This window comes from Oxyura jamaicensis, chromosome 7 (assembly GCF_011077185.1).
Source record: "Oxyura jamaicensis isolate SHBP4307 breed ruddy duck chromosome 7, BPBGC_Ojam_1.0, whole genome shotgun sequence".
NCBI lineage: Eukaryota > Metazoa > Chordata > Aves > Anseriformes > Anatidae > Oxyura > Oxyura jamaicensis.
In genome coordinates this window covers 34,848,934-34,864,790 of record NC_048899.1, presented here as the reverse complement: position 1 = coordinate 34,864,790, position 15,857 = coordinate 34,848,934, and the positions used below count along the sequence as shown (strand labels likewise).

The window sequence follows — 15,857 nt, the reverse complement described above, 5'->3', positions numbered from 1 at the left end:
CCAGAGACAATGTAATTTTATGCTTTGATTTATTCTGAAGCATTCGATTTGTAGTTCTCCCCAGTCCTGAAGAGTCCTTCTGGAATTTAATAAGGCAGTGTATTCCATCCCGAGGAGAGTTTTCTGGAGAAAAATTAAAAAAAGAAAGAAAAAAAAAAAAAGGAAAGAAAAGAAAAAAAATGAAAGAAAAAAAAAAAAAAGGGGGAAGGAAACTCAGCCAGCAAGAGCTCTTTGATGAAACCTGGGGCTGGTGGATGTTTTAGCACTTGGTGACAGTGACAAAATACAGATAAAACTGAGGCTGTAAATAGACAAGTATGTGGGTTAAACTCCATCTGTGTATAAACTCAAACTGTGGAGAGCTGCAGGAGCCACAGTTGGGATCTGCATTAGGTCCATGGGATGTGGGCTCTGCTTATGCTGCCAGCTGAAAGAACCTGTTGAGGTGAAAGGTTGGAGACCGAGTCTCTTGCTGAGAGCTAGAGAGCTATTTTTCTGCACAGCATACTGAAGTGGTAAAACAAATTAGCAAAAGAGTGATGGAGAGCAGGAGTGAGACGAACCAGGCGGCTTGCACCTTCACATGGGTGTGGTGGAGCAGGGACACCAGGGGAAGCACCTGGTCCCCTCCTCCCAGAGCTCCGATTGTGCAGGGGCTCACTTCATGTAATAGGAAATAAGGTACTTTGGGGAAACAAATTCTTGCTGAAAATGGACAAAATGCTGGCCCTGCAGCAGAGCAGGGCAGCACTGAGGCAGTAAGCAAATCTGGGTACCCCTGGTACCTTGCAAATACTGACATCTGGGGGATTTAAAAAAACTAATTTTGGTCCAGCACAGGTTAGACAGGTATCCAGGTCCTTCTTAAATTTCTCTGTTTAATCTATTTTCCAGATAGAAAGGGACCGATAAAAGTATGCTGACAAATACAGTTATTTTTTGATCACTCCCTTCTCAAGAACATCTCAGCATTAATCACAACTTAGTTTATCCTTCATTGTATTAAGAAATGCTTCACATTGTTTTATTTTTAACAAAAATGAAAACACCCTGTGGCAGTTCAGACAGATATACTTTATTATAAAATGATTTGATTTAGATTGACAAACCCAGATGCTTTGGTTAAACTTCAGCTATCTGAAATGAAATTATTACTTTCAAGTTTTCAAGGAAATGATGGCAAAAAAAAAAAAAAAATCAAACTCTATGTAAAATGTATTTACCTGGAAACTTTGCAAGTAGATTTGCTTTCAGCTGAGTTTCTGGGCTTCACTTCAGGTTTGTTCAGGATTAATCTAGGTCTGTATGTACATTATACCTCTGTACCTCCTTCTCTGGGCCAGCACCACCATGGGCTCCTGTGTGGTGGTCAGGGAACCAAGGGATGGATGCGTTTGAACCCAATCCCTACAAAGAAATATATATATATATTTGGGGGGGGGGGGGGGCATTTTTTTTTTTGTTTTAGCTGGATGCAGAGGTGGTGGGTTAGGAGTGCAGGCTTCACATCACTGGTGGCATGGCAGGAAAAGGAGTGTCGTGGCACCCGGTGTGGTGCTCAGGGCTTGCTGGGCCACGAAATTCACAAATATTGGCAAATGTTAACAAAATAGCCCAGAAAAGTGAAAAATTGGATCAAGTTCAAGCTTTATGTTTTAATGTGTTGTGTTAAAGGGTAAAGAAGCTTGGCAGGAAATAAACCAACCCCCTTGCGTCCCATCTTTTTCTATGCTACTCGTGTTTGGAACACAGTTCAGCTCCATGCATAACCACAGTGGGCAAGTTGAAATTTTCCTTGATGGAGGGTTCTCCTGTACTCCCAGAGTATTTAACATAAGCTTGGGACCACAGCCATTCTGAGCCCTTCTGTCTACAAACCAAAGGAGACTGGCAAATCGGCAGGTTGAATTAATAATATGGGGAAAAAAATATAGTGTTTTAATTCAACCACCTTGCAGGCAGGTGGCCTTTGGGATAGAGTTGTGTTTTGGCATTTTAATGAGCAAAGTTCACCCAGAGGACATGATATCAAGTGGAAATGGAAAACTGCCAGCTGAAGGCTGGCTCAAGGTAACGGCTATGTAGTTTATCTGTCCTGTAGTACCACCAAGTTCCTGTCCCTGTGGTGACACCGCAGAGCCTGGCGGCGGTGGCTGTGCCCCACTCCACCCTCTGTGCTGTTTCCCTTGGAGCCAGCACACCGAGTTCCCGCGGTGCTGCCAGCACTGGGCTGCAGGTCCAGTTGCCCAGGGGACTCTCCTGGGCCAGATCCCTGCCCTATCCCCACATCTCACCCTGCAAGTTCCCTCAGCGCTGTACCTCCTACTAAGATGCGGACATACCTTTGGTCTCAATAAGTCACCTCTAGCAATTATTCCCCATAATCCTAATAAAGAAGGAATAGTTTGAGCTTAATTTAAAGCTAAGCCTCATCATTAAACGCTTGCCCTGCCTTGTAAGGTAGGCAGGCAATTCATCCTCATCCGCGGATGCAGCGGCCAGGTTGGTGGTGTGCTGGGGTAATGATGCTTTAAGTGAGAGGCTGTGACATTTTTGAGTTCTTCGCAGCTCTCCTTTTTATTCTTCGTGGCTAGGAAAACAATTAGACTTCCAAAGCTCTCCGGTGAGGCGCTATGATGGGCAGCGACACACCAAGCGCCTTTCTCACGGGGAGGGTAAAGCATCGTGGGTAAACTTTTAAATAAACAGAAGATTTATTCACAGTAGTTGGGTGCCTTTCCTCCAAACTGAAGGCGTCCTTTTAACAAACGCCATCCAGTTCCTCGGCTCCTGCAGCCTCAGGGTGGGTGTCCGCAGGGGCGAGCACAGGGAGCGCGTTCCCGCCAGCCTTGGATCCCTCACAAGCCCTCCTGTGTGTGCCTTCCGCGGGAACTGAAGCCTCATTTTGTGCTCCTGTGAATTTAAATCCAGGTCACAGAGATGTTAAATAGCAAATGACACATTTACTGTGCCGCCCAGCTGCCTTCTGTAATGCAGCGGGAATGCTTTCTGAGCAGGGACAGTATGCCAATACTAACTTACATACAGGTTGTTTTGTTGTGGATGCTAATGTTTCAAAAAAAGGGAGGGAGAGATGCTGCTCACATTTAAATAGCTACTTATTCCCGCTGCACCTTCTCTCCCTGGAGTGTTATTGTCTCTTTCCCGACTGCAGAATTCCTAAATCATGAGTTCCTCTCAGTTCAGACCTTTACATTTGTTTATTATACTAAAGAAATTATTCCAGTTTCCAGGTCACTAGCAAGGAAGATGATGCTGTCAATATGCTATTCTAACTCCTGTGTTTAGTTAAAAACCCAAATTGCCTCTTTGCTATATAATACTGCCTGCAATATTCTCCTTTTGTAAAGGCACATATTTTATTTCTCGGGGAGGAAAGGGCCTTGTCGGAGACTGCTGCATTATTTCAGCCTCACGAGCAAATAATAAAGTTGGACACCTGCATTCTGTACAAAAAGGCTTTTATCAGGCAGATGGAGAATGTGTTCCAGGGCATCAAAAAGGCTTATCACAAGACAGAAAAGATGGGGATGTTGGGCTATTCGCTACACAGATGTCCTTTCTGTAATAGCATTACAAAATGCATACCCAAACAGCAGCTAAATGGACTTTTGGCCAATAGATGGAGACAAAAAAAAGTGTTTTTCTTCATTATCCTTTCCTATTCATTCCTATTGAGCAGGTCAATTTACCTGCAATTGCCTGTCTGATAGCAAGTCTGTTCAAAGCAGGTGGGTTAATCTCTCGTCTTTTGTTCCAATGAATATTATCAGATGAGGGATTTAGCTCTGCTGAGCTCTTTCCCTCAAACACCAATGTTTGTTTTCTCTAAGTTCTTAACTTAAAAAATAATGCTGTGGAACAGCTTTTCAGGCTCAGTATTTCAGGTTTGCTTCATTTTTATTTTTATTTTTTAGCCACAGATGGATACTTGCTGAACTTCAAGTATGGCAGATAACTTGCTAACGTTAGGAAATGTTCCTCAAACCCCAGGACCCAAAACCCAGGGGGGCATAAGCCCCAGAGACCAGCACCCGTGCTCCAGCTGTGCTCCCGAGGATGCCAGGACCACCGTCAGCCACCCTGGTGCTGTGCCCAGAGCTGTGAGCTTTGGAGAGGAAGGGATGAAGGTAGAAAACCTGCTAGATGCTAACCCAGCAGTATCACAGCTATTATGCACAGGAGAAATGTAGCTTCACAAACAGGAGTGGAGGCGATACTGCATTTAAAGAAGTGCTAGCTCTAGCCTCAGCATAGAGAGTTTTCTTCCAAAGCTTGTTTTCCTGTGCACTTCTACTACATTTCACTGAATTAGGGAAATGTGGACAGCAATTAGTCTTGGCTGCAGGTTTTTTCTCTGCTCCTTTGCCCTGTTTTCAGTTTAAAAGCAAATCACCTCTACGGGCTCTCCTCTTGCAACTTAACCCGAATCTCCACCTTCTAGTCCTGAGTAACCCCTGAATCTCTCTGAATTAGGAATTTCTTCTTTCAGACCCTCAGCGCACAGGTTAACCTCTTTCTTCTTTCTTCTGTTCTAACTGAAGCATTTAAAAGCACACACATATATTCCCAAATCCTCGTTGAGCTCTGTCACTGTTGTCTTATAAATCTAATCTAGATAAATGTGTGCTAAGAAAACAAAACGAACCCCAATGGTGTTCTGCTATCTGTTGATTATATTTTGATATGTTGTAGTGAACAAAACCCGTATTTCTGATCCGTAAACCTAAGCATAATTTCAGTTTAGCTCTGATTTCCTTAAACCACAAAATACTACGTTTCATTTATAAATGGCTTCTTATATATTCTGCTCATGTCTGGTGAATATAATTAATATTTTCTTGAAAAAAAAAAAGTACCTATAAATATCGAGGCCACGACACACATTATTAATTAAAAAAAAATGATGGAGGTTGCTGGTTTAACAAATATATAAGCATCTTTCCAAAAATGTGTAATAAATGTTCATATCCCCTCTCTAATTAGTATAAAAACATATTTGTTTTATATTTATTAGGAAGGGGATGAGAGAGTACCATAGTAGTAGTTAAATATTGAAGCAGGATCGAATTCAGGAGAGCTGGACTCCCTGCACAGCGCTGAATGGCCTTTGCGGTGCGCGCTGCTCATTTCTGTCCTGAAGGAGGTGTGCAAGGAGCTCACACTAACATGCAATTTCTGTCTGAGGGCTAAGGGAGCCAGACATCTACAGCCTTTTTCTTTTTTTTTGCAAACAAACAAAGAAACAACGAAAGCTCCATTGCCCTTGAAATTGTGTTTGGTTGTATCTGCTGCTATTAGAAATATTCTTTAAACAGGATGTTAATTGGGTAAAAAAAAAAAAAAGGAGTTTTGAATCTGTTAAAAGGCAGTAAAGTGTAATCCCCAGCATCAGGCTATTTCAAGCAAAACTATGAGGCTAGATGATGGACTCCCATCAAAGCCATATGAGCCAGAGTTTGAATTTCAGTGCAATTTTCCATCTGCACACAGGCTGGAAAATAAACCAACTTATGATAATTTTGTGAAAGTGAAGTAAAGTCATAAATAACAATTGCAAGCTGGTTGGTAACCTGGACCCTGCGAGTCAATTTGTAAAAAGCAGTGTCAGTGGTGAAGTCAGTGGTTGGTCCTGCTCCTCTTTTTTAGCTCTTGGTTTCTCCTTTATTTGAGGACGGCTTCCTTGCCCTTTTTCCAGCACTGTCGAGTATCCATAGGAATTCACTGAGCAGCTGATACAGAAAGTCTTCCTCTTATCGCTCATCTTTTCATAAACAAAAACACAAGGTTTAAGTACAGAGATTCAGAGTTTTGAAATCCAACATACAAACAAGCCACACAACCAGTCGTCTTTAGAAGACCCGCGCTTCCTGAAGCACCGCTGTGGTTTTAATTACCCACTTACTATTGATCTTCTCAGGCTTTGGTGGCACAGCAGCAATGTGCTTTTCTGCCGGCTGACAACATAAATTTGGGAGGATGAAGCGGTTTCAAGCATCATCCTGGCTCTTACTTGGAGCGCTGAAGTTTCCTCTTTTCTCACTCTCAAGGAGTTCTAAATTTTTCTTCCTTTTCTTGGCTAGCTGGCAGATCCTTGAGACCTTTATTTTCTGGCTTGCACAAATAATGCTTTTCTTCATCTGGGAGAGCAGTTAGTGTGAAATATTCATAGGATAAAACACTTAAGAAGATGTTAAAGGACAAATTGCATTTAGTCCTGGTCCCAACCTTTATACCAATTCATTTAATCCCATAAAGGTGAAATTCCTCTAGGATTTAACAGAGCTGTGACTCAGAAATAACATAATTAGCTTCAAAAAGGGTTGGACTAACCATACCGAGGATGAAGCTGCTCATAATTTAGCCCGAAGTGTATAAGGATTTTATTTAAAAATACATATTACTGTGGGTAGCTGTTATAGACTGGGCTTGAACAGTACAAAGTTTTGTCTTGTTCTCTGCTACACCCTGCACCCAATTTTCTGTGTTTTATTGTGCCCAACAACTTGGCCATGAGCAATCCCAGATCAACCAAGGATTCAATTAGGACAAGAAAATTAATTTTTACTGGGACTTAGGGTTTGTGTGAACCCGCTAAAGAAAGTGAAGCACTATATTTCACCTTGATTAAAGGAAGAAAAAAATGGCCTGGAATTATACAATTACACCAGAAGTGGCATTATGATTTATTGTGTCAAGCCTTTCCATCTTCTTACAGCGCCACAAAGGTCAGTGACAAAACAAGGTGGCTGCGTGAAATCGAGAAAGAAACAGGTAGTGCGAAAGAAAGCCAGGAATGTCATTTTTAATTTTCAATGTCCCTGCTTTCGTGGCAGCGAGCCAGACCATAGCATTTCACTAGTTTTTTTTTTTTAAAAAAACTTGCATGCAATGCTTGTTTCAGAGGAGGCACGTTGAATTCCCTGGAGAACCGGGGTCAGGGCTAGAAGTGTAGTTAGGGGGGGTGTGAGAAAAGGTATTTGCAAACTTTTTAATGAAATAACTTGCACTGACGGTATTCGTAGTATTTGCACTTTCTGTGCAGTTTTATGGCAAAGAGGGGAAGAGGTTGCTTAGAAAAAAAAATGCCGTGGCGTGTGTTGGCATTGCCCCATTGCAAATTGGTTCTAATTCTTCAAGCTAGTCATGCAATTAGAAAGCAGAAAGTATGCCAGGTTCCTGAGATGATGACTGTGGTAAATCGGTATTATTTATAAAATGAGAGTATAAATAGCAGTGGAAATAAATAGCAAAGGTCCAGAAATCTAAGGTATTTGTGCATGCAGTGTAGAATATTGTTTCTCCCGAACCGTACTGCTCACTTGTTCTTAAGACTATTAGTAGTAGAATTTTAACAGAACATTAGTGACACTTTATAAAGACCTACAGAAGACTTTTGATCATCAAATAAATAATTCACTTTGATGACTTCTCTCCACCCTCCACAGTAAATATGATTACCGTTAATTTGGAACCGCTGTCTTTGGGTTGGAGAGCAGCTCGTTTCTCATACTCTCTTGTCTAATCTCCCCGAGAGCTTTACAAAGTGGCAGCTTCCCGTGGTGGACAGTGGAGTACAGTAAGCACATGTCCAAAAGATCTCCGAGGTTAATCATGATCCTCAGCTGGCTGCGGTGATCTTTGATGTGGCTGGCAGTATTCAACTGGGTTTACAGGCGGTTGTTGGTGCAGGTTGTGTTCAGAAGCCGCAGTGCAGAAAGACTGAAACTAGTCAAATAAACCAATTGTTCTGTAAAAACAAGCGCTAGAAAATCCTGTTTTGGCATGAAAACACTCCAGCTTTCTTCTCCTGGTGTTAGAGTGCTATGAAGAGCCCTCGATAGGGTTATAAATTGGTGTTATGTGAATGTTTATTGCGTGACCTCTATGTGCATGGGTTATTATTTGAAACATTTTCCATGCTTTTTTCTTGCACATTCATGGCTTCACCTCTCCTAGTCTCTTTTTACATGAGGTCGCCATTTCATACAGGCTTATGCGATCCAGAAAAATTAAAACAAAAGTCTTTGCTGACAACGCTATTTCAGTTTTTATGACATATTCTACTTTACCGCAGATTGCCTGTGGTGTAGAAATCTGTTACTCATGGTAACACGTTCCTGTGTCCAAGACTTTAATCTTTCTTTTAAATTGATTTAAACCACAGTAAAATTGGTTTATAAGGTTTACAAAGTCTTTTTGCTAGTTTAGCTAGATTAATTTAAAGTCATGCTAAGTCAAATAAAAACTTGGGGTAGATAAGCCCTTTTCTTCTCCTATCTTCCTTGTTCACATGTCCCTTGTTCTTATAATCTCTTACAACTATGTGACACATTTTGGTTTAAGTCAACAACAAGAACTTTTGAGCTCTTTTCCCAGCAGCTGCAGGAGGTGGCCAGGTTTTTGAAAGAAGATACTTGCAGCTCACTGCCATAAACATAGTGCTTATTATAGTACCTGAATATCGTGGAAACTAACCACATGCCCAGTCAGCTAAATGGCTAGGAGATGTCTCCGTCATTGAACCCAGGGCACTAAATTGTTATGGTAGCTGGGTGTAACTCAACTGACTTCAGCAATACCACATTTAGGAATGAAAATAGGTTTTCTGCTTAATAGGGTCATTGCTCAACAGCGTGATCTATGGGAGGAAACTTGATACACAGAGTTCACATTTGTGGATATATCTGCACACTTACTTGATCAAATCGATGCATGTGTGATGGGAATAAGGTGGCTGTGTCACAGATGATCATTGAATCTCTGGAATACAGTGAAAATAAATGGTTGGATATGAAATCACTGTGAACTGAGCCTAGCTGACTTTTAGTTAAGCTTTAGAAGGAAGTAATTATGGAACAGATCTTACCCTCGGGTAGTTGCATATAGTGGTATCAGTGCAGAATAGTGCTGATCACGTTGCTCTTTGCTGAGAAAAGAGGCTTTCATTTAGCTTGGGCAGAAGTGCCAAGCACGGGGTCTGTCTCAGCACTGCACGTGGGGCGTGCACTGGTCCAGCCTGGGATGCTCTCAGGCTGGCTTCCCAGGACAGGGGGTACCAGAGAGGTGCTTCCTGGGTTTTAGATCCCACTGTAAAGCTTTTAAGAACTGGGGAGTGAAAGTAGCCAATAGCTTTGGTTATTTAGGGAAGGCTGGGAGATTTATCCCAAAAGGCTGAATGGGTAAGGTCAGTAATCCTGTGTTATATTAATTATATGGTAGAGGTGAGTGGGATGGATTAGCATCCCTGGATTAGTATCCTTGACTTTACGAGTTTCTAAAACCAGACTGTGATGGCCCTAGCAAAAATGAATGCAGCAGTATTACCCAGACACTCCTAAATTCAAACACTTGTTATGGATGACGATGTCCCAGTATGTCTAAGAAATGAGTTCAGAAAGATTGAGAAAGATTCAGAGCAAAGTAGATTCTTCCAGAAAAATAAAAACTACAAACAAACAAAGAAACAAACAAACAACACTTTTCAAAATTTCCTAAGCAGTGACTCAACTCCAGACTCTTGGTGAGAGTCAGCATGAGGCTAACTTGTCAGTATCTACATGCAGCCAGCACATCTCATCTGCAGAGCCAGTGGGGACCTAATCGATAAAGCCAATGAGCCCTGGGGAGAGATCGGCTCGGCTCCTCAGCCCAATGCTCTGCAAATTCCTCCGCTTGCGTGACCAGCAGCAATGGGCTTTTAGGCATCTGGCTCATATGTAGTAGCTGTCTGCATGTTGGCATGGGCATTAAAACTTCCTGGACTGGCTCTTTCTTGATGTTACCTCAGACACTCATGCTATTTTTGAGTTTATAAACAGTTAGCTCCAGCTTAGTGAAGGTGAGCTACTAGAAGGTCCCATCTAAATAATTTTATAACGCGCCTGTATGAAATGACTGCTGTCTAACTAGAAGAAATAACAGAAGTGATTAAATTAAATTCAACATACACATTAGGCACTGAACTACATAGCCATAAAAGAAGGAAGAGTGGTCTAAAGAGTTGTCTCTTTTCCTACCGCAGCTTTATAATTATATCTTCAGGGAAATGCCAGAGCTCAGCATTTAATGATGTGCCATCAGACACATTTATGAGGAAATTTTCAGGAAAGTAAAGAGTTGACAGTATCTTTTTCAGAAAAAAAAGAAAAAAAAAAAAAAGTCATTGAATAGCCTGTCAGTTGTGTGCTGAGAGAAGCATTGATCCATATATTTACATATCATGCAAAGTTAATAATTATAATCTTTTCTCCCTCAAGAAAATCCACAACAAGGTCATGATCTTACAGTAAATGTTAGGAAAATAGAGCATAAATTTTGGACAATGGCAATCTGTCATTGCCCTACAGAAGATTTTTATTGTTTGAAAGAGCACAGCCGGTCAATTCAGTGACTTTCAGGATGTTTTCCATGAGGGATGGCTACGGCAAAGCCCAGCCCCTTCACAACACTAAACCGCGGGGTGCTGCACGAGAGGGAGACATTTGCAATTTAGGAAACAGTGAAATGAAGTATTCATGCAGAATTAACAGATGCATGGAGGAAACAAATCATCAGAGTTGTTTCCCTATTGCCAAAACGTAAATCAAAGTGAGATATCCTGTGTAGCTGTAGCCAGTACAAGTATGCAGAGGTTACTATTAGTTTGGGGGTAAAAACTAAAAATCTGGAGTAAAACTCCATGGACAGGGAAAAGTCCAGACTGTGGCTGTCAAGTGTTTCTTAAACCTTTCAAAAAATGGCTTGCATAACTGTTCACCTCTCAGAGCAGATTCTGTCCAAACAGATTCTGGGTTGCAGGAAAAGGTCAGGTACCCTTAAGAAGAAAAAGACAAACAGATCTGTGAGTGTGTTCTTTCGACTGACTGAGACACTCAATAAGAGTTGAAGAACTCACCTTAATTAAGTTATATGCACTCCTAATCTAGTGAAAGAGGGATTTCCTGGCTGATACTGTCAGATTCCAAGGGAGGTGGTAGCAACCTCTACTACTTCGGCATTTAGCGTGGCTGCTTATCACTTGCATTTGTCTCAACATAGACAAAGAAAATAGCCAAATCTCATCTATTTCTCCTTCCAGACAACATCAAAATACTGTACACTGCTATTTATTTTTAAGTGGTACCATTTTAAAACTAGAATCTCCTACTGACCTCATTAATGGGCCTGAACCTCACAGAGTAGCACCTCTATATTCGTGACAGCAGAATGCTTTATTCTTTTGGGCATCCTCTGCTGCAGCACAAAACCAGGAGAGCCCATCATCCCTGATGAGTTTTGCAAAACAGAAAATAACCAAAAAAGGTGGTTTAAATTCTGTGTCCATTAGTCACCACGTTTGCCAAATGGAAGATGACCACATTAGTTGGAAATCTTGTCCTGAGACCTTTGTGTTGTCCTAAGACCTCTATAAACATTGGAAAGAGGAGGCAGTAATAAATAAAAATCAGGTAATGTATCATCTGTAACATTTATTTCAAAATCACTTTGAGTCTTTTTCTCATAGAAGTGTAAAGTAATTACTCTGGGAATATTGATTACAGAACTGTAATATCAGCCTGTGTTTTCCAGTACCAGGTTGTTGAGATCAGTATTTGAATGACTTGAAGATAATTAGACCATATATATATAAACAACTGTAATTAAACTTCCTTTTTCTTTACATTTCTTTATCATTCTTTTAAAATTCTGCAAATGCATGTGTAGCACTATATGATTTAAACTCTAATTAGAAAGAAAATACCATAATTAGTAAAGAGTAGAGCTGATTTTAATCCAACCTACTATTTTTACTACAATGATTAGTTTGAGTGGCAAGATTTATTCCTCACTCTGCATCATGAAGTGCTTGTTTTCACACAGCTCTTTTCCCCCAGGAAGCTATATGTTAAAGTCTCATCAGATCCACTGCCGTTGGCAATGCTGATATATTTTTCTTGACACCATTGTTGCCGTATCACAGGTACCGGGGGTGGCAGGCCCATGATTGAGAGCCAAGTCTTCTGTTGAGAAAATAAATGATACATTTTCCTTTATAGTTATATTTAAATGGTTAAGTCATATTCACGTTTTTAAGGTCAGAAGAAATCACCAGAGTACCCTAAAATGGCATCCAGGAAAATGTGGGCCATGGAAAGTCATCTGCTTGCTTTGCATCTGTAGGGGAGGTTCAGTAATTAACGTGAAAAATATCTCATTGACTGTAATAAGAAGTGGGTCAGGCCTCTGCTTCGATACATCAGTTCAATTGATTCAGCAGCCAGAATGATTGATACAAAGGTATTTGAACCCAGTCCTGCAATTTGGGCTGGCAGTCATTGAGTGCACGTAGAGGCCCTCACCTGTCATTTGTAGTGGTGCCAAGTCCGGGAATAGCTATCAAGCATTTGAACTGTACAGCTGTATTCTAAATTTTTAAATATTTTCCCTAGAGAGCTATTAGCAGACTTGCCAGCAGAATAAGTGTGAAATATTAAAGCTCTCCTTAGTTTGGAAAATAGGGACCCTGGAAAGGCGACAGTGACAGGGAATACCAAGTCCTGTCCACAGTAGCGAAAGGGGGCTCGGCTAGGAAATGTTGCCACAGGTAAAGCAGGAGAGATTTGAAGGAAAATGAAAATGATTCAGTTAAACTGATTTAAATGGAATTACACTTAAAATTGATATATTTTGCATGCCTGTTTGATAGAAACGATGGAATCAGGACCACAAGCCACCTTTGACTATACCAGTTAACAAGGGAAGACCAACTAATGTCATCTACCTGGACTTCTGTAAGGTCTTTGACACAGTCCCACATGACATCCTCATCTCCAAATTGGAGAGATACGGATTTGAAGGGTGGACCATTCGGTGCGTAAGGGATTGGCTTAAAGGTTGCACCCAGGGAATGGTGGTCAATGGCTCTGTGTCCAGGTGGAGGCCGGTGATAAGTGGTGTCCCTCAGGGGTCTGTTTTGGGACCAATGCAATTTAAAATCTTTATCAGTGACGTAAACAATGGGATTGAGTGCACCCCTAGCAAGTTTGCAGATGACACCAAGCTGAGTAGCACAGTTGACACACCAGAAGGAAGGGATGCCATCTAAAGGGACTTGGTCAAGCTTGAGAAGTGGGCCCATAGGAACCTCATGAGGTTCAACAAGCACAGTGCTGCACCTGGGTTGGGGCAATCCCAGGCATGAGCACAGACGGGGAAAAGAAACCATTGAGAGCAGCCCTGCAGGGAAGGACTTGGGGGTTCTGGTGGACAAAAAGCCTGACATGAGCTGGCAGTGCCTGCTGGCAGCCCAGAAGGCCAACTGCGTCCTGGGCTGCATCAACAGAAGAGTGCCAGGGAGGGAATTGTGCCCCTCTGTTCTGCCCTTGTGAGGAGTGCTGTGTCCAGCTCTGAGCCCCCAGGACAAGAAGAGCATGGACCTGTTAGAGTGAGTCTCCTCTGAAGAAAGGCTGGGAGAGTGGGGGCTCTTCAGCCTGAAGAGAAGGCTCTGGGGAGACCTCCCAGCAGCTTTTCAGTACTTAAAAGGGGGCTTATAAAAAAGATGGAGAGCAACTTTTTGCTCAGGCATACAAGGACAGGACAAGGCAGAATGGGTTTAAACTAAAAGAGGGGAGATTTAGATTAGAGGTTAAAAGGAAATTTTTCACTCCCAGGGTAGTGAGGCACTTGAACAGGCTGCCCAGGGGAGCTGTGGCTGCCCCATCTCTGGAGGTTTTCAAGGCCAGGTTGGATGAGGCCCTGGGCAACCTGATCTAGTGGGCAGCATTCCAGCCCATGGCAGGGGGTTGCAACTAGATGGTCTTTAAGGTTGCTTCCAACCCAAGCCATTCTAGGATTCTGTTTCAGGGCTGTGCAAGCTGCCAACGTGCATGGTAGATGTGCAGGATCTGCAGTGGACTTCTGCATCCCAGAGTGCTGTAGAGTGAATGTCAGCTCATTTAATCTTTGTCAGCATGGTCCTCCCTCACTTCAGCCTCTCAGAAAGACATTTAAAAGGATGTGTTTAAAAAATGTTTCCAAGATTCTCTCTATGGGGGCTGCTCAGCATTGCCTGTGTTTGTTTAACCAGTTACTCACTAGCCAGGTGATCTCAGCATCACCCCTCAGGCCGCTGCTGGAGCGTGGAGCTCTTGCTGAAGCCTGTGTTGTAATGCAGTGACTGCTCTGCAGCTCAGGAGGAAACAGCTGTGTGTGTGCTGTTTAAAGAGTCTGGGTGCACCAGGAGGTGGTGAGTCCTGGGGCTTGCTGTGGATGGAGTCAGATCCATCCTTGTTTCTCACTAAAGTTTTGTGTATAAATGTGTGTGTGTATATATATGTGCGTGCTTGTGCATATATGTATGTTTATGTATTTATACACACATATATCAAGGTTGCTAAGGAAAGGAATTGATAAGGTCTTGTAAAAGGAACTATTTAAAATAAATATTTTCACGTCCTAGTTTAGCTTGAAATACATGATCCTCAATACTTTGGGGCTTAATTTTTTTTTAAATGATTGGTAGCTTCGCTAAAACCACTGGTGGGCTGGTATCAGTCAAATCCTCCGGGTGCTCTTTGTCGCTGCGGGGGGCCGGGAGCTCGCAGCTCGCGTAGCTGTGCCTTGCAGACGCCTGCCCTCACAGAGCCACGAGCTTCTCACTTCCCAGGGAGCGGAAGGCAGCGCACACTGCTCGGCTTCATCGCGAGGCACCGTGACAGCTGAAGAAATGGATCCACTCATTCAGGACAAGTAAGCAAATTCAGCTGGCTGATGAAAGGAAGCCTAGACAACGGTGTTCAAACACTCGCTCCCGTTTCCTTCCCCCCTCCTCCCGGCACCTCCCAGATGTCTGGTTTCAGTTTTAAAACATAATAACGTTTCATTAAGGAGCCATAGCAACCCTTGGCTAATTTGTGAAGAGTACATTGTGAGCTACATTCTGTACTTATCAACATTTGAGCACTTTAGATCTTGTTTCATCTCATTAGTGGATGTTTATGGGACCGGAGGGTTTGAGTACTCTCTGACTCATTAGTTAGCCTGGTGCGGTGCAGGTTATATGCTACAGGAAACGATCCCCCCAGCCTTTAAATGCTTACCCAACCTTCAGCACAAGTTTGCTCCGAAATGCTTTCTCACATTAGACAGTCGGTTAGAAAGCAGTGTGCAAACGGTGCTGTTTTGTTTAAAACAACACGCGCTTGCGGCACCGGCAAAATCAGACTGCTCAGCTGCAGGCAGCTGCACCACCAAAAGATGCAATTTCAAGGGATTGATCTATAAATTGCTGGCTTTGGAGAATTCAGCCACAGGATGGCATTTATGGGGAACCGCAAAGCAGAGGAGTGCGTTGGAAGTTGCTGGGTGTTAACATCAGAAAGAGTAAGAATCATGTTTCCAGACTCATTTACTGGACCGAAGCCTTTTTTTTCCCAAAATGCTGCAATTAACATGGGTTTGTGCATGATCTAATTTGTATGAAAATAAATGTTCTTTTTTCTCTCCTAAATACATTAACCGGTGCACCATTTAGTAAACTGTCAGTAGCATCTGTTGGAGAAAGGCAAATAAAATACTGATGTAGGAGGAGGTAGTTTGTCCAGATTACCGGCAAGCGGTTTCACATCCTGTAGAAAAACTCCCTGGGTGCATAATTTAATAGGAAATAATCCACCTATCTGCTTTTTGTGGTTTTGGTTCAGCTATTGAGTTTCCTCCCCATTATGATGTACGGTTTTCTCTGAAATACCCTAACAAATGGGAAAAACAAATACAAGTGTGAATTAAGAGTGCGATGTAAATGGTGAAGCAGGAAATGGCATCGTAAATTTGTTTACAATATGCTGCAAGTCAAA

The 15,857-nt window shown here is 42.2% G+C and overlaps 1 protein-coding gene across 1 annotated transcript in view; it reads left to right on the top strand.

Annotated features, from left to right (window-relative positions):
• LRP1B (LDL receptor related protein 1B) overlaps positions 1 to 15,857 on the top strand; it is a 674,736-nt gene that overhangs the window by 95,110 nt on the left and 563,769 nt on the right. The gene's annotated exons all lie outside the window — the stretch shown is intronic.